Source organism: Cryptomeria japonica, chromosome 1 (genome assembly GCF_030272615.1).
Source record: "Cryptomeria japonica chromosome 1, Sugi_1.0, whole genome shotgun sequence".
Classification (NCBI taxonomy): Eukaryota; Viridiplantae; Streptophyta; class Pinopsida; order Cupressales; family Cupressaceae; genus Cryptomeria; species Cryptomeria japonica.
This window is the reverse complement of record NC_081405.1, coordinates 221258802-221282744: the sequence shown is the minus strand read 5'-3', so window position 1 is coordinate 221282744 and position 23943 is coordinate 221258802.

The window sequence follows — 23943 nt, the reverse complement described above, 5'->3', positions numbered from 1 at the left end:
TAATGATGAGAAGGGTGGTTGAAGCCCAATCCTTTTCCAAGTAAGTCATCTAGAAGGACATGACTAGAGACAATATAATGCCAAACCAAAAAGAATAGGCTTCATCACCTTGAAAAGAATGAATAATCTATTTGGTGTAAAGCATCAAACTTTGGAACCATGGATAAAACCCCCAAACCTTCATTGTCCCATAGGATACAACAAAACTCTTAGGCAACTCAATAAAAAATCTTGTGATTTCCTATGGAGTCCCAATGAAAATCATGAAGAAAATTCTCTAGGTTGATTTAATAGGCCTTAGAGGGAGCCCAAATGAAGAACAATAAACACACGTAGCCGCAAGAATCTCAAAACTTGTGACTTGAACTTTTGTTGCTAGAGAGAGGGGTTTCATGACCCAATACATTAGTATCCTCTTCAATTATAGTGATAACTACTTGCCATGAGGGAATTTGTGAAGCCCAAAAAGAAAAAAGGATGTCCATAATACGAAAACTTCTCTATGACCAGTCGAGTTTCAGCTAAAGGAATTGAACCAAAGAGGCATAGAAATATGCATTTGACTATAACATTGAGCCTTATGCCACTAAATGGAAAAACCAAAAAAGCTTTACAAAGTATATCTAGGCATTTAAGAACTTGTTTGATATTTTCTCATCTTCAAAGAGAGGAATGAATCATCCCATGAAGTGCTCACCAAGTTCCACTAAAGAAATAGACAATGCAACATAAAGTGAACCAAGAGATCATCAAAACCTTCAACCACAACTATAATCAAATATTCGCATTCACTACATTTTAAAATAAAAAAAATAAAATATAGGGGAAGAGCACCAGTAGTCGTCATAGCTAACTTCGCGCACCCACAAATCCTAAACAATACATCAAATTTTGATTTTTTTTTTTTGGTTGTCTCCGTATGGGACTTAACTTCTTAAACCTATTGATCTGGCTTTTGGGTAGTAACGATCCGATCTCTAGGGGTTGTTATGCGTCGAAAGGTCAAAAAGTGGTCATTTCAAAGTATCACCCGATACTTGACCTCTTTTGCACCAATACCCGCACACCAAAAGGCCAATATCCATTTATAAACTACCTAAAAACTAATATATTTTTCACCTTTCTATAAAAAATAACTAACTTAAAAAAAAATTCATATGCTTATAATTAAAATGGAGATGAATATAGAAATGTTTAAAATGGGTGGTCAAAAAACATTTTGACGACCCATAACCCCCTTCCCGTATATGTTTGTTGGCCCCACGTGGCACGAACTCCTGCTATCTTTTTTGCCCTAAAAAATTAGGGAAATGAAGGTTTGTGGTTGCATTTTTAACCTTGTCTTCCATTGGCGGGCTCCTCTGTGAGCTCTTCTTCACTCGCAACCTTGTCTCTCCGTTGGCGGCCTCCTCTGCGAGCTCTTCTTCACTCGCAACCTCGACCTCCTCTGCAACCTCCTCGTCGCCTTGCTCCCAGGTAATGGTCACTCTTCCTCCTTGCATATTGGATGTCCAATGATGGTTTTGCTCCTTCGCAGTTGCATTATGCTTTATCTATTGATGATTTCTTCGTATGCGGTTTAGGGTTTCGTTTCAATGCTCTGTTACAGTTTAATAATTGTTCGAGACCCCTTCATTATTTATCATTTCTTTTTGTGGGTGCGCTACTAAATGGTGTTTCTCTATTTATAATGTCAAAATCATTATAGTGAATGTGAAAAAAATTGATTATTGTTCATAATTATTCAAAACCCCTTCATTATTTATCATTTCCTTTTATGGGTGCGCTGTTAAATGGTGTCTCTCTGTTTATAATGCTGAAATCATTATAGTAAATGTGAAAAAAAATGATTATTGTTTATAATTGTTCAGAACCCCTTCATTATTTTTCATTTCTTTTTATGGGTGAGCTACTAAATGGTGTCTCTTTGTTTATAATGCCGAAATCATTATAGTGATTGCGAAAATAATTGATTATTGTTTATAATTGTTTGAAACCCCTCCATTATTTATGATTTCATTTTATGGGTGCACTGTTAAATAGAGTATCTCTATTTATAATGCCGAAATCATTACAGTGAATGTGAAAAATATTGATTATTGTTCATAATTGTTCGAAACCCCTTCATTATTTTTCATTTCTTTTTATGGGTGCGCTATTAGATGGTGTCTCTCTATTTATAATGTCGGAATCATTACAGTGATTGCGAAAATAATTGGTTATTGTTTATAATTATTCGAAACCTCTCCATTATTTATGATTTCATTTTATGGGTGCGTTGTTAAATAGAGTCTCTCTGTTTATAATCCTAAAATCATTACAATGAATGCGAAAATATTAATTATTGTTCAGAATTGTTCGAAACCCCTTCATTATTTTTCATTTCTTTTTATGGGTGCGTTGTTTAATGGTGTCTCTCTATTTATAATGCTGAAATCATTACAGTGATTGCCAAAATAATTGATTATTGTTTATAATTGTTCGAAACCCCTTCATTATTTATCATTTCTTTTTATGGGTGCGATGTTAAATGGTGTGTCTCTGTTTATAATGTAGAAATCAGTACAGTGAATGCGAAAATAATTTATTATTGTTCATAATTGTTCGAAACCCCTACATTATTTATCATTTCCTTGTATGGGTGCATTGTTAAATGGTGTCTCTTTGTTTATAATGTCGAAATCATTACAGTGATTGCAAAAATAATTGATTATTGTTTATAATTGTTCGAAACCACTTCATTATTTATCATTTCTTTTTATGGGTGCACTATTAAATGGTGTGTTTATGTTTATAATGCAGAAATTAGTATAGTGAATGCGAAAATAATTGATTATTGTTCATAATTGTTCAAAACCCCTACATTATTTATCATTTCCTTGTATGGGTACGTTGTTAAATGGTGTCTCTTTGTTTATAATGCCGAAATCATTACAGTGCATGCGAAAATAATTGATTATTATTCATAATTGTTTGAAACCCCTTCATTATTTATCATTTCTTTTGATGGGTGCGATGTTAAATGGTGTGTCTCTATTTATAATGTTGAAATCATTACAGTGAATGCATAAATAATTAACTATTGTTCATAATTGTTTGAAACCCCTTCATTATTTATCATTTCCTTTTATGGCTGCATTGTTAAATGATGTCTCTCTATTTATAATGTCGAAATCATTATAGTGAATGCGGAAATAATTGATTATTGTTCATAATTGTTTGAAACCCCTTCATTATTTATCATTTCCTTTTATGGATGCGTTGTTAAATGGTGTCTCTTTGTTTATACTATTGAAATCATTACTGTGAATGCAAAAAAAATGGACTATTGTTCATAATTGTTCAAAACCCCTTTATTATTTATCATTACATACACACACACACACACACACATGTGTGTGTGTGTGTGTTAAATGGTTAATGGGTGTGCTGTTAAATGGTGTCTCTCTTTTTATAATGCCAAAATCATTACAGTGAATGCAAACAAATTTGATTATTGTTCATAATTATTCAAAACCCCTTCATTATTTATCATTTCATTTTATGGGTGCACTGTTAAATGGTGTCTCTCTGTTTATAATGCCGAAATCATTACAGAGAATGCAAAAAAGTTGATTATTGTTCATAATTATTCGAAACCCCTTCATTATTTATCATTACATATATACACATATATATATGTATATGTGTTTTTGTGTGTGTGTGGGTGGGTGTGTACACATGGCATGAACTCCCGCTATCCTTTTGGCCCTAAAGACTTAGGGAAATGAAGATTTTTTGTGGCATTTTCATTGTTTGCTCTGCCTTCAATTTGTTAATATACTCACTATAAATAATATTATCAGGCATACCATACATTACTTCCAATAAATTTCATATTAGAAATACAACAACATCATTAAACCATTTACTCATTTTATTTTCAGCTATATGGTTATTGTCTATATTATCATGCATACAGAAATAGAGACACAATACCATTTTATTTTGTTCAAAGATGTTCAATGATGAGTTACAAAAATAGATTTGTTTTTCATCATTTATCTCAATGGCATTGAGGGTTTCATTTCAATGATCTGTCTCTGTATATATATTTATATGGTAGCATTTATTTTTTCTTGAAAGATGTTCAATGATGGAATTGTCCACTATCTAATAGAATATTAGCAATATCCAGTTGTCAATCACATCACAATTGCATATTTTACTCCTGCATATCATGTTTTTTAGTTTGTCTCCTTATTATATATAGTTTCAAGTTCTCTGCCTATATCATTCAGCCATTTACTCATTTGAGAAATGAATCTTCATAGTAATACTATATCAACAATATCCACTTTTTAATCACATCATAGTTACATCTTCCACTGATGCATCTTGTGCTTCTAGTTTCTCTCCTTGTTATATAATGTTTCAAGTTCTCTACCTATGTGTGTGTGTGTGTATACACACACGACACCATTTTTTTTTTGAAAGATGTTCAATGATGTAATCGTTCACTATCTAGTAGAATATCAACAATATCCAATTTTCAATCACATCACAGTTCTGTATTTTGTGCTTCTAGTTTCTCTCCTTGTTATATAATGTTTCAAGTTTTGTACCTATGTCCATATATATATATATATATATATTATATGCACACATCATAGTTACATACTTATAACTCCTGCATGGCTTTTTTGAGTTCTCTGGCTATATGGTTATTGTTATATAACGTTTCAAGTTTTGTACCTATGTTTGTGTCTATATATATATATATATATATATATATATATATATATATATATATATATAAACACACACACACACACACACACATCACAATTACATACTTACAACTCCTACATGGCTTTTTTTGAGTTCTCTGGATATATGGTTATTGTCTATATTATCATGCATACACAAATAGAGACACAATACCATTTTATTTTGTTGAAAGATGTTCAATGATGAGCTATAGAAATAGATTTGTTTTTCATCATTTATCTCAATGGCATTGAGGGTTTCATTTCAATGATCTATCTCTCTATATATATTTATACAGTAGCATTTATTTTTTGTTGAAAGATGTTCAATGATGGAATTGTTCACTATCTAATAGAATATTAGCAATATCCAGTTTTCAATCACATCATAGCTACATATTTTACTCCTGCATCTCATGCTTTTAGTTTATCTCCTTGTTATATACAGTTTCAAGTTCTCTGCCTATATGGTTATTGTCCATATATATGTGTACACATGCATATATATACACATATACATATATATATGTATATGTATATATATACATGTGTACATGTATGTACATATACATATATATGCATATATATACATGTATATGTATTTGTATATATATACATGTATATGTATATGTATATATATACATGTATATGTATACATGAAGAAACACACAATAGCATAATATGTTCTATAACGATGGTTGATTCAAGTTCTATGGCTATATGGTTATTGTCTATATATATTTTTATATGTATATGGACAATAACCATATAGCCACAGAACTTGTTGTAATCAACAACAATTTCCTTATTCAAGGGTGGTCATTTAGATTGGTACACATTGAATATCTAAATTCCTTCTACAGTCAATGTTAAATGTTATAAATCTTTCAATTTAAATTTTACTATTTTTAGTAAACCAACATTTCTTTCAATATAGTCACTGTAAATAATATTAACAGCCATATTGGATGTCCAATGATGGTTTATGCTCCTTCGTAGTTGCATTATGCTTTATATATTGACGATTTCTTTGTATGCGGTTTACAGTTTCATTTCAATGCTCTCTTACAGTTTAGTGTGCCTATATGTTTGTCATCCACACACACACACATACATATATGGTTATTGTCCATACACACATACACACACATATACATGTGTGTGTGTGTGTAGGATAAAATTGAACAATTCGAAGCAATGGAGGTCTGTATATTCAATATGACATGAACAACTGTTTCCCACAAAAATTCAAATTTGAAAATTGCTAGCTACCACAATTGAATGCATTGCACATTCGAATTATATTATAAGACAAAATTTTCCATGTCACTTTTATTACAATCCAATTCATTGTATATTTCTGAGTTCTGCAAATTCCCTTTGCACATTCCTTAGGTAACTATTTATTTGCAATATGTATGTACGTTATACATATGCATATGCATATATATGTATATGTGCATATGTGCAATTCTATGTACACGTGCATATGTATATGTATGTACTTATGCATTCAATAATGTATGGATGATTTGTTGTTACAACGTTACACTACCCTCGATTATTACTATTTTTTGCAGGTGTGCTAGAGCATCGAGGGAAGAACCATACTTGTGGAAGATCATCATATCAATGTAAATGTGTTTATTAACACACTTCAATTCTTTGGAGATTATGCCTTTAATGCTTACATTTTATATTAATTTGTGTAGATATCTTAGGTAGTTATGCATTTCTTATTAAATGTGTTTCTTAACACACTTTAGTTTGTTTTGCATTTTGTTGGGATTGTTATGGCAAACAATGATATAGGAGTCACAATGTAAAATACAACAAGCATTCCGCTCAAGTAAAGTCCATATGACTTTACTTTGGCAATGATCTAGTAGACAATGCAATTTGTGAATTGTTTATGTTTCAATTTATTGAATTGTTTGTGTTTCAATTTGATTAAATTTCTCACTTAGTTCATATGTTTCAATCTTCTCTTTTTTGGAATTGTACTTTCGCAATGATCTAGTAGACAATGCAATTTCTGATTTATTTATGTTTCAATTTTAGAATTTTGTTCTTTTTCAATTTGTTTAAATTCCTCACTTTGTTCATCTGTTTCAATCTTCCCTTTTTTTGATCTGTACTTTGGCAATGATCTAGTAGACAATGCAATTTCTTTTTTGTTTATGTTTCAATTTCTGAATTGTTTGTGTTTCAATTTGTTTAAATTCCTCACTTAGTTCATATTGATCAAAAGGAAGTGCCCTATTTGAGAAAAAGAACTAGACAAAGAATTGTCTTATATTGCCTTAAAAGATGTCTTGTTAGATACTGCCAAGAAGGATAACCTAGCAGCTAACAAGATATCTTGTAAGGTAGTAGAAAATAGTTCTTTATCTGGTGCCTTTTTACAAATGGGACACTTCCTTTTATCATTTCGATGCAATGACCTAGTAGACATATTACACACTGCAATTTATATATGATGACTACAATTTGAATACTTATAATATGATGACTGCAACTTGAATATTTATAAGTGTTCAAATTTCTCACTATCAAAAGAGGACATAATAGTGACATCTGAATAGTCAAATGCCATTGATATGGTCTTTTTGATAGTGAGTAATTTGAACACTTATGTGCCCTTTTTTGATAGTGAGAAATATACGAAATCAATTCAACTGATATATGAGAAATATCACATCACAAAAAACAAACATATGAGATTTACAACAACACCATCAATTCATTGGAATATTCATCTGAGATATCTGAAAACAATAGAGTTCTGAACACATTACAAAATATGGCAGTATGTCATTCTATAATCACATCACAGCTATATCGAAAGTAAAAATCTGCTCTTCGAAGGGCTCACAAAATATAATTCATCATACTCGATCAATTCTCCATTTGGGTATTAAATGGAGGAGGTGTGACAAATCCAACCCCAACAGACTGTGGCCTACTAGGGTCTGGCCCAATAAAATTGTTTTCTTCGCTGGGAGGGGTTTGTAAGCAACTTACTATTTGAGCAAGGAATTCCTGGTTTACACCTGAAGTAAGTTGCATGGTGTCTGAGGATCCAGGTGCAGTCCCAACTTGCATAGTATTAATAGCTGCAAAGGCTAGGGACAAGAGGTTCATCATTTCCATGAGAATTGGGTGTCGGATGGGTAGAGGTTCTGCGACTGTGGCCACATCTTTTGTCCTCTTCGCACGCTTGGCTTCCCTTTTAGCTTTCATACTCTCCTTCTCAAGCTTTTCTTCTGCATCTTTCTTTGCCTTGTCTTGTCTTCGAATGGACTTGTCTTGAGAATCCTACAATTTTTTGGCCTGTTTTTCCACCCTCATAGCCTCCTTTTCTATCGCTTCTGCTTCACGTTGTGCCTTCCTCTATCTCATATGTTCTTTCTCTTGCTCTGTCGATTCCCCTTCTCTTTTCCTTTCAGCCTCTTTATCTTTTTCCCTTTGAATGTATGTTAGGATTCCCAAAGATACTAAGAGGGGGGCTGAATCAGTATCTAACTGGTAAATGAATTTTCTAAACTTATAACATGAAAACCATATCAAAACTATGTACCGATAAACTAAAATTAATGCAGCAATCAAATATAATAACCACAACATAAGAAGCACACCATAACACAATATTTTAACGAGGAAGCCCATTGTGGGAAAAACCTCAGTGGGATTTGTGAAGCACAATATTCACTTACTGGCCAATAAGGGAATATTACTATTTTACAAGAGGGGCCTGCACATGTAGGAAGGCCAAGTGCTTAGAGCTCACTGCTCAATTACAAAAGAAGTCACACTGACTTACAAAAATGGATTATATTAATCCAATGTCTTGTACTGGTTCAGGTTAGCATCTGCTATGCTAGATCCAGTGCCAGTTTAAGCTATGCTACATACATAAACCCTTAACCAATAATTTGCATATTAGGTCTGCTACCTTCTATTTACTTTTCACATATCTTGTCATCCTAAATGATCTACAACGATCTCATACATATATGAGTCATTTTACAATCCGCCAAGTCGGCTTACAAAAGATTTTACAATTAATTACAAAATATAAATATACAAAATTCTTGTCGGCCAAGGTGCCAGTATTCTTTCTTTCGGTACCGGTGTACTGTATGTCGGTGTAGAGCCTATCGGTGTTGGTGCCTGCCAGTATCATATGATTTCAAGGTTGCCATCAATGACAATACCTTCAATCACCTACAATTTCTCATTGGAGTGTACATTTGCCAACAATCTTCCCCTTTGGCATTGATGGCAACACTCATGAGAAAAATCCAAAAAGTGTCATCCAAAAAAGAATCTGCTAGAATTGTCTTACCAAAAATGTGTTACCAAAAAAAATATGTGCTCCCCCTGAGCTGATGGTGTCATCTGCTGATATTTTTTCTCATATCCTCTACTCCCCCTTTGACATCAATGACAAAGTTTGTCATTCACTGTTAGTGGAGTCCTGCCTAAATTCTTGTAACTGGTGGGTTACAATTTGAAAGATATCTATCAAAATTAAATTTATGCCATTACTGAATATTTTGCAATCTTTTATTGCCTCTTGTGTTCTTTGTACTATACTGGTGAGTGTGTGCATTTGCTCTTCTGGTGTCTTCAGTCCGGGAACCAGAGCCTCAGATATTTTTTTTCTCAAAAAAATAAGATATTCTAGTCTTGGACTAAGTCTGCATTTTAAGTCTTTTGCCTTATCCTTTATTCCATTTTTGTCATTCTCCAGTTTCTTGATTTTCTCTTCCTGCTCTGAAATCTTCCTTTCTAACTCCAAAAATGAATCCGATGCTCCAATCAGATTATCAACAATATTATTTATATTCTCTTGTGCTTTGTTGATCTCCTTGTCAAGATCCTCTGTTAAGACATTTGTTTTACAAGTGCCCCTGTACAGTTTCTTGAAGTGAAAAATAATTTCTCCAAGTTCTGGTAATAGGGTATCAATTTCCTCCTTGTTCTTATTTACAATATCCTCAAAGAATTTCTCTTTTCTTTTATCATTCTTTCCTTAAATGTATCCTCATTTATTTGATCAATAGTCAATAGGTTGTCGGTGATGAACTTAGACAACATGTCTAGTTGACCTAAAGAATCCTTATTATCAATAGTGCACTTTGGTGCTATCAATTTAAGAATTGGTATTGTATCATCAATAGCCTTATAGGCTTGTGCATTGCATTCGGTGATCTTCTTTATTGAATCTAACAGGACCTCTATTACATTAGTAGGTCTAAATTATGCCATAGTTGTACCAGATGTTTGTCCAATAGTTCTCACAATAGCCATGCTACTGGTTGTGGTAATTACCTTGCTTGATTCGACCTCTGGTAGGTTAGTCTATGTTTGCATTTCCATAAGAAGGGGTTTGAGCTTTTCAGTTTGTGCCAGTGGCACTGTTTCAATCTGAACTTGAGCCTCAACTTGTACCTGTTTTGGTTTCTCTAATTTTGTCTCAGAAGGTTTCTCTGAGCTTTCAACTGTCGGTTTCTCAGATGTTGTTTCAGTTTGTATCTCTGAACTTTCCTTAGCTGGTTCTTCAGATGGTTTATCTGTTGTATCTACTAGTTTCTCAGTGGTATCCTCTGCCGGTTGCTCTGCCTGTGTAGGTTTTTTTGTGTTTATCTCAACCTCTGTAGCTAGTGACTTAGTAGTCACATTTTTCTCCTTATCCTCAGTGGTTTCTCTGTCAACCACAACATTAACTTCCTGAGTGTCTACATTTACCATATACAAAATTTCTGATTCACGATTTGTATCCTCTACCGGAGTCTCCATACTCTCTGTGGCCGGTTGATTTTTAGTAGTGTCTACCAGTGGAGCATCTGAAAGAGGTGGGGGCACATTGTCATTTATTTTAAGGCTTGGAGGTCCACCTACCTTACCTTTCCCCTTATCTTTTTCCTTTTGATATACTTTGATAGTCTTTGGCCTAAGTAATTCTTCCTGTTTTTCTTTTTCCACAAAGAATATATCCCATGCATCAACAGTTTCCTCAGAAACTTCCTTTACTCTACCTACCATCAGTGCTACATGTCAGTGAGCAGTGGAAAATACTATCCGGTTTGTCTCACTGATTAATTTGTCTATTTCATCAGTTGAGTTGACTGGATGTACAGCAAGTAATTTTTCAATCTTCATTTTCTTGTTCAGCTCAACAATGGCTAGCCTTCTAGCTTCAAGTCTCCTATATAGATCATTTGGAATTTCATTGAAACAACTTCCATTAATAATTTCTTGTATATATCTAAGTGTAAAATTACACTGCTCTCTATGCTTTCCTTGTCATCAGCTGATAGTGTATTGTATATTTTGTTGATGTTCTTCAGCTTACCATCCTCTGTAATTTCACTAAGAAGTTTATCCAGTGGAGAGATGTCTCTTTTTACCTTCTTCTTAGGAGTCATTTTCTTAGTCGGAGGCCTTACTGCCTGTTGTTTTTGTCTGGTTCTTTTTGGTGTAGGAGAAGGTGTCAGTGAAGGTTTTCTTTTCCTTTCAACTCTTTTAAATACAATAGGTATGTCACTTTCAGAAGAAGTTCCAATCGGTGAAAGATGAGTTTCCGGTTGAAGTCCTTCAAACTCACTTTCTTTTATACCAGTTTGTCTCAAAACATCTTCCTTGATTGCTTTAGCCTGTTTGCTTCCTTTCCTCATCGTTGCATCAACTTTCTTTACTTTCTTCCTTGATTGAATTGTGCTTTCTATTGTTTCTGCACTACCAAACACTTTCTCTGCTGGTTCCTTAGGAGCTTCAAGGAGAGCTTTTGCATAAGTTTCTATGATGTTGTCATCTATTTCATAGCCCATTTCAGTTACCTAGATGGTTCTAGGGATAATTGCCTCCATCCAAATTTCATCTTTCTTGATCACAAAACAAATTTCCTTTTGATATTTATCCATAATAGTTTGTGACAATCTATAGATTTCATTTAAGCCTTTAGTGCTTGAAAGTATTCATTTAGGTTTTTCTCCTGGTTCTCTCCCATATTGTTCAATAGCTCTGATAGTTACTTTCCTATCGGTATGTCAAAAACAAAATCTCTAGCACCAATATTGGGTACTTATTTTGTTATGTACAGCATCAAACAAACAAGCAAATTTCCAAATCTGAATGTTCCTTTCTTATCCTTTTTAATCTTTCCCAAATTGTCTATCGATTGATCTTTAAGCCATTCACATATGTCTATTCTTGTATTATTATTGACCATATCATAGGCACTCTTGATACATAAGCTAGAAACTGAATTCAACCTATTCGCATGTGTAGCTTTATAACCTAAGATCATACTGATAAATCTAACATTTATGTCTTTTACATTGTTTACCCTTAAATATCTCTTATCAAATGTTGCACCAATTAGGTTTATCATTGTGTCATTTGAGACCTTCTTTATTTAGTTAGGTTTGTTGCCGGTGGAGGGTGACCCTGTTACTGCTTTGACAGCTTCCTTTGTGATTTTATGAATTGATTATAACCAGAAAAATTCACCATGTACTCTTCTTAACACAATCCTTATGATATCCTTGGGAAAATCTGGGACACTAAGGATTTCAGTGAAACCTAGGGTTTCTACTATCTTATGTTTAGGTTTGACATTTTCGGATTCATCACAAAACACAATCCTATACATATTCTTAATCTCATCATCACCTGGTTCCTCAATATGACAATGTATATACATTCTAGGGTCTTCAGCATATACTACTCCTTTAGGGATCTAAGAAAATGCACCTAAGCTATCATCTTTCTTCACAATCTCAGGAACCAGTTTGAAAATGGGTCTAGGGCATTTAATAACCTCAACGACAGTAGGGTTTGCAATAAATTCAGGAGTGGATGAAGATGCCACAGCTATAAATACCTCAATCTACCTTAGGGATGAATGATTTGATGGATTGCTTCACTTCTTCGCTTGGAATGCCTTCGCTCGGGAATTTTCACTCTCTCAAAGATTTGAATGCTCGGTGAAATGAAAATGAAGCCAAAACACTTGCTTTAGAATGTTATTTTCACCAACTACCACATTCAATGCTTGTCGGTTAAGTCACAACTTAAACTTATCTACCGGTATAGAAGTAGTTCAACTTCTTACCATCAACCAAGGGAATAATAACATGTTTTTCATTTTGTTGCTAAACCCCCAAAGGAATTTTCTTCAGTTAGATGAATAGTCTCCTACTGGTGAAGTGTTACTTTGTTCTGTCGGTGGAGGAGTATTCCCATCAATATTCTGATCTGACTTTCTGATCCAATGTTTTGAGAATTCTTGTTTTACCTCTTCAACCTTTTCTTTACCTTTCAAATTAGGACCTTTGTTATTTGTCGGTGATGCCTTCTACAAAATTTAGCAATATGTCCAATCTTGTTACAAGCATAATAGGTCATATTGTTTTTCTGAATAGCTTTCCCATATCCTATGTCGATTTGTGTTCTGCATTGATTAGATAAGTGTCCAAATCTTCCACAAACATAACATCTTACATTCATTCTGCAATTTTTTGAATTATGACCAACTTTGTTGCATTTGGAACATTGACTGGTGGGTGTATTAGTGTCCTGATAATTTCTAGATCTACACTGATTTTCTCTATGACCATACTTGTTAGAGTTAAAACATTTCCCATTAAATTTGTAAGCATTAGGTTGCCTTACCGATTTGCTATGATCATGATTGTTTGCAGTACCAGAGCTTTCACCAACTTCAAATCCAAGGTCATTTGTGTCTCCATTAGGTTTCTGGTTTTTCAGCATGTCACCAAGTTCTTCTGAGCTTTTCTTGAATTTCTCCTTGTGTTGATTTGTAGTAGCCAGTTCTCTTTCCAAGATTCCTTTCTGTCTCATGAGTTCATTTGTGTCATTTTGTGTATGCATGAGATCTGTCTTCAACATATCATTTTCATGACTAAGTCTTGTGTTTTCATTTCCAGTATCATTCAGCCTTCTAACCAAGTCATCTTCATTCTTTTTTCTATCTTCATTCTCTTTACAAAATCTCATAATCATATCTTGCATCTCATTCTTCATTGTAGTGTTTTCTTGTCTCAACTTGTTCACAAGATCATTAAGAGTTTCCTTTTCATCTTCATTATTCTGCATCTTTTCACCAAGTTCTCTTCTCTTGTTTCTTGCAATAGTGAGATTTTCTTGAAGTGCTTGAATAATATCCTGAGAAACCTTCAGATCATCTTCAAGTTTGATATTCTTCAATTTTTCAGCATCATAGTCTGAAAGAGTTGTTTCCAATTGCTTCATCAAGTTTTCCATCACTACCAGTATCAAGATCTTCCTCAAGTTGTTAGGCTTCTGAAAATAGAGGACCAGGCTCTGATACCAATTGTTAGGATTCCCAAAGATACTGAGAGGGGGAGTGAATCCGTATCTAATCGGTAAATGAATTTTCTAAACTTATAACATGAAAACCATATCAAAACTGTGTACCAGTAAACTAAAATTAATGCAGCAATCAAGAATAATAACCACAACATAAGAAGCACACCATAACACAATATTTTAACGAGGAAACCTGGTGTGGGAAAAACCTTGATGGGATTTGTGATCCACAATATTCACTTACTAGCTAATAAGGGAATATTACTGTTTTACAAGAGGGCCATGCACATGCAGGAAGGCCAAGTGCCTAGAGCTCACTGCTCAATCACAAAAGAAGTCACACTGACTTACAAAAATGGATTATATTAATCCATTGTCTTGTACTGGTTCAGGTTAGCATCTGCTATGCTAGATCGAGTACCGGTTTAAGCTCTGCTACATACATAAACCCTTAACCAATAATTCACATATTAGGTCTGCTACCTTCTATTTACTTTTCGCATATCTTGTCATCCTAAATGATCTACAATGATCTCATACATATATGAGTCATTTTACAATCTGCCAAGTTGGCTTACAAAAGATTTTACAATTAATTACAAAATATAAATATACAAAATTCCTGTCGACCAGGGTGTCGGTATTCTTTCTTCTGGTGCCAGTGTAGTGTATGTTGGTGTAGAGTCTGCCAGTGTCGGTGCCTGCCGGTATCATATGATTGCAAGGTTGCCATCAATGACAATACCTTCAATCACCTACAATTTCTCATTGGAGTGTGCATTTGCCAACAATGTACTCATCAGATGTCAAGATCTGTGAGTGGCTACTAAGATGTAGAACCCCTTTCTTACCTCCACGTGAAGATTGATTCATTCTCTGCACTAGAAGTCTTAAGAATTTTTTGATTTGCCTTGGGACTTGTTGCCCATCCTCTTGTGTGCATGGCACAAACTCAGGTTTGTCTTCACTTATGTGAACTTCATCTTCACCATCAACACCATCTTGTTGCTCCCAGTTGACTCCATTGGTGAAGTAATGAATGACATTTGTTGGATCAATTTCTGGCAGACTTGGCATGGAAAGTGTTACATCATCACAGTTGGCTACTTATTGGGTCCACTCTGGTATGTTAGCTTGTGTTGGAAAAGACATGCCTGTTGATGTATTTTTGAAACCCTCATTTGGCTGGCTGGTTTGTGGGGGCAGACCTGCTTCAGCAGTTTCTGGTGTCAAACTTGTACCCTCAACCGTTGCTTGTGTTTCGCTATGGAGCTCTACAAAATATTGAATCTCTTCCTCATTATAACTTGCCAATCGCATGCACGCTTCCGCTGCCATATACTCTGGTTCTTCCTCCCTTGAAGCGACATCATGTTCTATTCCAACAATTGGTTGTATATCAATTGCAACCTCAAATGCCTCACTTGGTCTCATATCATTATGTAATGTATTTCGGTTAAGTGGCCAAATCCCTGTCCTACGGAAGCCACTGATTATATTATCCAGTGTCAATGCTTGGACAAAGGCCTTGCTCGCAAGAGTTGCCAACTCTTCCCTTCCAATTTCAATTTGTGGGAACTTAGACATCCATATACTCATTTGTTGTTTGAAATAATTTTTGAAAGGTGAGAATACAGAGATATCAAGTGGCTGCAATTTGTGGCTTATATGAGCTAGAAGGGTTACCAAATCTATACCTATCCACCTTGCTTCTTCAATTGTCTTGAAGGTTACATGGCTGCCATGACCGTCAAAGATCAGTAGGGCCCTATGTGAGGGTGAAACTCCACCAGGGACTGAATGTGCAAAATGTTCCAACCAATTTAAGAACAGCTCCTTCGTCATCCATGCATGTTCTTGGACTATCATGCATGCTCCTAGCTTGCAGTTTGCTATGTAGTTTTGGATATGCCTCTTAGATTTGAACACATAAAATCCAGTAATGTTGAAACCACATGCACTAACACATGCTAAAATAGTGATCCACTCTCTACTCTTTGAAATTAGGTGTGGTACACACCTTGCCCCAATTTGGCTATCACTCTCATTCCACAATTCCTTCCAGCTTGCACACTAGTCTCATCACAATTCCAAATCTGACTACTACCATAGTGATTGAGGTTGTACATTACCTCCAAGTTGTCATAGAAAGAGGCAACAATAGAAGGTCAAAGCATAATAACCCTATCGGAGTCCACTCCTTCTGTTGTTCTCATCATCAAATCCAGGTGCCTTCGTCTAAAACCGGCCCACCATGAGCTCCCTGGCATCCCATTTTTGAATGGATTAGGCCTATTCTTGGTAATTTGGGCAATAGTTGATTGAAGTTGACTGATTTAGAGACTGTGACCAATTTCAGCCATGTCTTTACACCATTGGACAACTGCATCCTCCTCCTCTGTTGATAAAATGGTGTGTGGACCCCTCACAGTTGTAGTTGTGGTTCCCATCAGCCATGCCCTCAAAGAGGCAATGGGGATACCATATTTGATTGATGTGCCTCTAAGAGACATGTTCCTAACTTCTATGCATGATATTGCCTCTTTCATATCAGATATGCTCCATTTTGGTTTGGGATCCTTTGAGGCCACCTATACTTGTGGTGTTTGTGGAATAGGATTACAATCTACAGTAGGATGGTCATGTACAGCAGCAGTTTCCACATCAGTTGCATTGTTAGGTGAATAGTCATCTACAGCAGGAGTCACTGCGTCTTCATTTTGGACAAAATTATCTTCATCGGGGAAGTGCACTCCATGAGTGACTCTAACTATTCGACGTCTAACAGACCTATTTCCCTTTCTACCTCATGCCATTATGTTCAGTGAACCTGCAACAAATCATTGAAATGAAACCATCAATGCCATTGAGATAAATGATGAAAAACAAATCTATTTCTGTAACTCATCATTAAACATCTTTGAACAAAATAAAATGGTACTGTTTCTCTATTTCTGTATGCATGAAAATATAGACAATAACCATATAGCCAGAGAACTCAAAAATGCCATGTAGGAGTTCAATAATTAACTGTGATGTGATTGAAAATTGGATATTGTTGATATTCTATTAGATAGTGAACAATTACATCATTGAACATCTTTCAACAAAAAAAAATGCTACAATATAAATATATATACAAAGAGAGATCATTGAAATGAAACTCTCAATGCCATTGAGATAAATGATGAAAAACAAATTTATTTCTGTAACTCATCATTGAACATCTTTCAACAAAAAATAAATGCTACCATATAGCCATGTATGTAGAGACAGATCATTGAAATGAAACCCTCAATGCCATTGAGATAAATGATGAAAAACAAATCTATTTCTGTAACTCATCATTGAACATCTTTCAACAAAACAAAAATTGTATCATATAGCCATATATGCAGAGACATATCATTGAAATAAAACCCTCAATGCCATTGAGATAAATGATGAAAAACAAATCTATTTCTGTAACTCATCATTGAACATCTTTCAACAACAAAAAAAATGCTACCATATAAATATATAGAGAGAGACAAATCATTGAAATGAAACCCTCAATGCAATTGAGGGTGGGTGCAAGAAGTTGAGTCCCACTTTTGGGCAAAAAGTGGAAGTGTTTTCCCTATTTTTCAATTTTTTTGTCGATTGATGTCAAAATTTGAGGTACTTAGAGTTTGAATCTGGAAAAACTTTAGTAATAGAAAATGTAGTGCTCAGAGTCTAATTTTATAGTATGTAATTTATTTGAATACCCACATGGTAGAAATTGCTTTTTAGTAGGCATATTTAAAAACCACTTTTTCAAAATGTTTAATTCAGGACCATACCACACATGTGTACGACCACCATATTTTGATGTAAATAAAATAATGTTTGCAAATCTTTCTGGGAAAAGATACCTAATACACCAAATATTGATGAGAATATTTTTTCTTATTTTTTTATTGAATATATTTTTTTAAATTAATTTTTAATTGACTATAAAGTATATTTTTAAAACATCTGGTGTACGGCCACCATAATTTGATGAAAATTTCATATTTTTAAATTTATTTTTTTAATCTTCAAAAGAATTGTATGTAGATTGATGTCATATAATTTATTTTCAAAAAAACCTAAAAACAAAAAAGTTATTAAAGTTTTACTAAACCTCACTATTTTACATTTAGGTACCACTTTTGATTAATAAATAATGCAAAAATAGTAAAACTAATCATATCACTATGAAATTTACATTTTTGAAATAAGGACAGTGAGAACTCTAATGGGTTTTTGTTTCATCAAAAAATATGATCAGAAAGACCTTCAAAAATAATGGCAAGGCAGAAATCTGGTATTCCAGTGCCTTAGCCATTTTTTGGAGGTCCAAGCATAGGCTTGGTCACACCAAGCCTAACCCGAAGCCAAAACTGAGGCATAGGTGTGTTTCCCGCTCCATCTTTTATGAAACGGGCACCTGTTATTTAAAATTCAAAAAATGGGCACCCATTTTGAAATTTATAGCACTTTAAGAAACGTGTGCCCGTTTTTAGAAATGGGTACACATTTTTAGAAACAGGTGCCCATTTTTAGAAACAAGTACCCATTTTTAGAAATGTGTGCCTGTTTCTAAAAATCGTGCACCCATTTCTCTATGGTGGTTTGATCCTAAATGGGCACCCATTTTTCAAAATGTGCACCTATTTTATTTTTATGGGTCGGGGCTCTAAAGCTAAACGGGTGCCCGTTCCTTAAAAAACAGGCACTCGTTTCTAGCGGCAAACTTTTTTGCTCATAGACTTCTATGGAATTGGGACCCAACTTCTTGTACCTACCCTTGAGATAAATGATGAAAAACAAATCTATTTATGTAACTCATCAGTGAACATCTTTAAACAAAAAAATTAATGCTACCATATAAATATATAGAGAGAGATAGATCATTGAAATGAAACCCTCAATGCCATTGAAAAAAATGATAAAAACAAATCTATTTCTGTAACTCATCATTGAACATCTTTCAACAAAAAATAAATGTTACCGTATAAACATATATAGAGAGACAAATCATTGGAATGAAACCCTCAATGCCATTGAGATAAATGATAAAAAATAAATCTATTTTTGTAACTCATCATTGAACATCTTTCAACAAAAAATAAATGCTACTGTATAAATATATATAAAGAGACAGATCATTGAAATGAAACCCTCAATGCCATTGAGATAAATGATGAAAAACGAACCTATTTCTGTAACTCATCATTGAACATCTTTCAACAACAACAAAAAAAATACTACCGTATAAATATATGTACAAAGACAGATCATTGAAATGAAACCCTCAATGTCATTGAGATAAATGATGAAAAACAAATATATTTCTGTAACTCATCATTGAACATCTTTCAACAGAAAATAAATGCTACTGTATAAATATATAGAGAGAGACAAATCATTGAAATGAAACCCTCAATGCCATTGAGATAAATGATGAAACACAAATCTATTTTTGTAACTCATCATTGAACATATTTCAACAACAACAAAAAATGCGACCGTATAAATATATATACAGAGATAGATCATTGAAATGAAACCCTCAATGCCATTGAGATAAATGATGAAAAACAAATCTATTTATGTAACTCATCATTGAACATCTTTCAACAAAATAAAATGGTATTATGTCTTTATTTGTGTATGCATGAAAATATAGACAATAACCATATAGCCAAAGAACTCAAGAAAGCTATGCAGGAGTTCATTGTGTGTGTGTGTAATATATATATATATATATATATATAGACACACACAGACATAGGTATAAAACTTGAAACATTATATAACAAGGAGAGAAACTACAAGCACGAGATTCATGAGTGGAAGATGTAACTGTGATGTGATTAAAAAGTGGATATTGTTGATATAGAATGAAGATGCAGATTCATTTCTCAAATGAGTAAATGGTTGAATGATGTTGTTGTATTTCTCATATGAAATTTATTGGAAGTACTACATGGTATGCCTGATAATATTATTTATAGTGAGTATATTAACAAATTGAAGGCAGAGCAAACAATGAAAATGCCACAAAAAAATTTCGTTTCCCTATGTTTTTAGGGCAAAAAAGATAGCGAGATTTCATGCAACATGGGCCCATAACGTGTCTGTGGGAAGGCTGTTATGGGTGTTCAACATATTTTTTGACCACCCATTTTAAACTTTGTAATAAAAGTTGTCTGGCCTAGTGTGTGTGTGTGTGTGTGTGTGTGTGTGTGTCTCTCTCTCTCTCTCTCTCTCTCTCTCTCTCTCTCTCTCTCTCTCTCTCTCTCTCTCTCTATATATATATATATATATATATATCTATGTGTGTGTGTATAGTCACTGTAAGTAATAGTATCAGGCATACACATTATTGTAATGATAAATAATGAAGGGGTTTCGAACAATTATGAACAATAATCAATTTTTTTCATATTCACTATAATGATTTTGGCATTATAAACAAAGAGACACCATTTAACAACACATATATATATAGCCACTGTAAGTAATAGTATTAGGCATACCCATAAAATGAAATGATAAATAATGAAGGGGTTTCGAAGAAAACAAAAAGATATTCAGTTGTTTTGCCATTCTGTGTGATGATTTTGGCATTATTAAATATTCTTTGTGAGGATCTTGGCATTATTAAACTGTAAGAGAGCATTGAAATGAAATTGTAAACCACATACAAAAAAATCATCAATAGACAAAGCATAATGCAGCTACGAAGGAGGTAAACCATCATTGGACATCCAATATGGCTGTTAATATTATTTACAGTGACTATATTGAAAGAAATGCTAGTTTAAATTATTTACAGTGACTATATTGAAAGAAATGTTGGTTTATTGAAAACAGTATAATTTGAACTGAAAGATTTATAGCATTTAATGTTCATTGAACAAAGGGAATTTAGTTATTTTGTGTGTACCAACCTGAATGTGCGCCCTCAAGTAAGGAATGTGCAAAGGGTATTTGCAGAGCTCGAGAATATGCAATGAATTGGATTGTAGTGAAAGTGACACAAAAAATTCTTTCTTATAATATAATTCAAATGTGCAATGCATTCGATTGTGGTAGCTAGCTATTTTCAAATTTGAATTTTTGTGGGAAACAGTCAATCATGTCATATTAAATATGCAGTCCTCCATTGCTTTGAATTGTTCAATTTTCTTCCCTGCTTTGAATGAAACTTGGTTTTTTAAATTGGATTTTATGCAAATTCTTGGATATTGGGGAGCCTTACACTAGTTGTTGCAAATGCAGGTACCAAATGCAGATCCATTTAATGCATGAAGTTGTGAAGTGATATTTGGAAGAATGTACACTTGAGTGTCTAAGAAGTTTACAATTGATTGTTTTTATGTCATGTAATGCACCAATAGTTGTGCATATGTAATTGTAATTGGAGTACATTTGTACTCTTAAGCCACTTGCATAAAGTGGCAAATGTAAAAATTAAGTTTTTAAAAAAACAAAAATGTTTATTATTTGTGCAAGATGTTTTGTATTAAAATATGAAATGTACTAGTAGTTGTTTTTTTTTTCACTTTCTGGTTTTCAACTACTAATTCATTTGTGAACATGTATTGGTGTTAAAATAAATATTTACTTGTATTTTTTTATTTATGTACTGACAATATTTTTTTTTATGTTTTGGGGGGTCAACATGGTATTAAGGTGACGATTATTGGAACTATTTCATCTATTGATACTCTTCCCCTAACTGTCATCTGGTTCACATTTTCAGTAAAATATGGTCCTTGTCAATTTCGAATATATATCAAATTCATGCTACCAAAATATTTCTACCTCTGGTCTACTGGAATTGGAACCTGTGTGTAATGATCAAATTGAAAACCTTGGCAAGAATGTAAGCGTTTATCTCATTCATACTAAATTCGATTTGATAGGTATGGTTTTATATACGACATTCATTCAAGTTCGCTAGTCGTGCATCTCCACTTTTCTTACCTTTATGAGAATTATTTCAAGTTGTCTATTTTGTTTTTAATGAGATGTTTTCAATATATTAGGGGAAGCATATCATTAGTGGACATAGTTAGTTTTGGGGATTTTTAACTTTCAAACCATATGTTGGATTTCGATATTTTTTCTTGTTGTCTCTCTATACGACTTAAATACTTATAAGGAAGGATTTGGCTTTTGGGTAGATGTATGTTGCGAAAATCGTTATATGTGGAAAGGTCAAAAAGTGGTCATTTAAAAGTGTCATCCCATACATAAACATTTTTTGCACCAATAGTAAATAAATCAAAATTTGCATAGTAGTGGACAAATTCCCCAATGGTAGATCACCTTTTTTTTAACTATAATTAGCCCATTTTGTGCATCACTACTAGGGCATTTGTGCAAAGTTATCCACAATTGGTACATGTGATATTCATTACTTAACTTTTCATTATAAATTTTTTGGGCTTCTTCACAATCTAATAACAAGGGGTTGGGTTGACAAAAGGTTGTCCACTATCAGAACTATGTCCACTACTGGTACCCTTCCCCTATAATAATAATAATAATATAAGTATATATATATATATATATATATATATATATATATATATATATATATATATATATATATATATATATATATATATATATATATATATATATATATATCATTATGTTTATAAATATTATATCGAAGATCTTCATGACATTTATGTGAATTAGGTTTGATTTTACACACACACACACACACACACACACACACACACACACACACACACACACACATATATATACACATACATTTAAGTTTAGTAAGACCTTTCTAAATATATTAGGGGAGAGGAGTTAATTCGTGTGATGGTATTGGAGTGGTTAGGGGCCCACAATGGTCCACCTAAACCCCAATACATATCACCTTTTTATTGAAAAGGGTAATTTTTTACCCAATTAAAAAGTAGATAAAAATTGTACACATTTTGGTAGATACATATGTATGGGTGGTCAATGTTTTGCTCATGTTTTTAGAGAGAGAAAAAGTATACTTTTATTTTTCCTTAAAATTTAATGTAGAGAAGAAAGTAAGAAAAATTGAGATTATTTATAAAAGGTTGTTGAAAACTTGATATTAAAAAATAAAAAGAAAAAATTATGTTTTACATTTTTGGGCTTATTTTAGTACTTGTGTTAGCTTTTTCCCCTCCCATTGTGTTTAGGTCATGTTTCTTATGTTCTCTTCTTCTTATTTCAAACTAATGGCACTTTGTGTTTTGCTAGTGTCTCATTATTTTGGAGCTCAAACTATCTAGACACTAGCACTACATGCAAATTTTTGGGTGATGCACAAGCATCTCATGTTGGCTTTTTGTTTGGTGATCAGCTTTTAGCATTTTATTGCTTGTTTCTTTCCCATGTTGTGTGTCTTTTGTCTTTATTTTCCCTTTGTTTGGATTTTTTTGTCTTTGTCTTGTTTTGTGTGTCCTTGCATGTGTTTGTGTGAGTTAAGATCTTAATATTGGGGGCCTGGTTCTTCCAAATTACTGATGTCTTATCTCCTTGTGATATCACTCCTAGTTGCTCCTCTTTCTCTCACTTTCTCATCTTTCTACTTTTGTGTGAGTATTTTCATAGGCTCATACTCTTGTTAAAGTGGGGTCTAAATGTAGCATCATACACCTCATAATTGTGCACCTACCTTAGCATGTCCTATTTCCATTCCGCCTAGGCCTATTTTGGCCCCTTTTACTCTGAACCTTATGTCACTTTTTCATACATGGCTGAGTGGACCCTATCCCAAGACTATGTCCCCTATTTTTAATGGCTTCTTGTCCTTCTT